Genomic DNA, 1,001 nt, shown 5'->3' with positions numbered 1-1,001 from the left:
GGCCGTTCCCTCGCGTTAGAGGCCAATGTTTTTAAAGCGGCTGTAAAAAATGATCTTACGCCCTAGGAATAACTGTTTAGGTCTACTTGGTTGCCTGTTCTGGAACCCACTGGCCTCGCAGAGGCCTTCGTTCCGACCCGACCCGGTCCGACCCGACCCAACCCGACGTTGGGGTAATAGCCCCTGGTCTTTAAAGGGAAAAAAACTGCTGTTACATCACCGCAGAACCAATCTCGTTCGCACAAATAAAATGACCAGAGATATTCCTAATCGAAAGCATAATTCATTGTCAAGAAAAGAAGAATTAGGATTTGAGGCTTATACAGAAAATAATTCCAGCAACTGGGCTTACAGCTTGTTATCCGCCTTGCAACTGATTTCTCCTACGGGTTTGATACATTGTTAACCAAGGAAAACATTAACTACAACAAGTGGGGAACTAAATCTTTTCTAAGTGGTCACAAAGTAAACACGAATCGACTCGATCATATCAGAACAATTATTAAAAGCGTGGTCCTTTAGATGTGATGTCTGTCTTCAGAATCGTTTGCAGGTGAACAGGGTTTCGTTTAACCTGTAACAAGACCGTAATGTCAATGTAGATTTGGAAAGTAATTATTCGGGCTCGTCCACGGTCTTTGTTTTCAATCGCTGGAGTTACGGGATGTAACAGTCCATGCGTCTTGTTCTGCGCATCTTTGTGAACAGCTTAACGTACAAACGTGAGATTAAAAACGACGCTGCGCTAAAGAAGGTTTAATAAACGACTTCGTTACTTTTCCCCCTGTCTATTGCAAACATCAGCAGCGGAGGGAACAGCCACGGTGTATCAGCTCTGTCCAGGCTCGTTTCCGCGACGCCTGCGTGCGTTGGGAAGGGGCTGGCAATGCCACCTGCTCTCTCTGCCTCCGGCGCGGCCCCGGCTTACGGCGGCGTTGAAAGCTGCTGCAGATTGCCGCCGGGGCTGATCGGCCCTCCCTGGGAGTCGTGGGTTCAGCCGG

The sequence above is a fragment of the Corvus brachyrhynchos genome, unplaced genomic scaffold (genome assembly GCF_000691975.1).
Source record: "Corvus brachyrhynchos isolate BGI_N302 unplaced genomic scaffold, ASM69197v1 scaffold514, whole genome shotgun sequence".
Classification (NCBI taxonomy): domain Eukaryota; kingdom Metazoa; phylum Chordata; class Aves; order Passeriformes; family Corvidae; genus Corvus; species Corvus brachyrhynchos.
Note: the sequence above shows the minus strand (reverse complement) of the source record.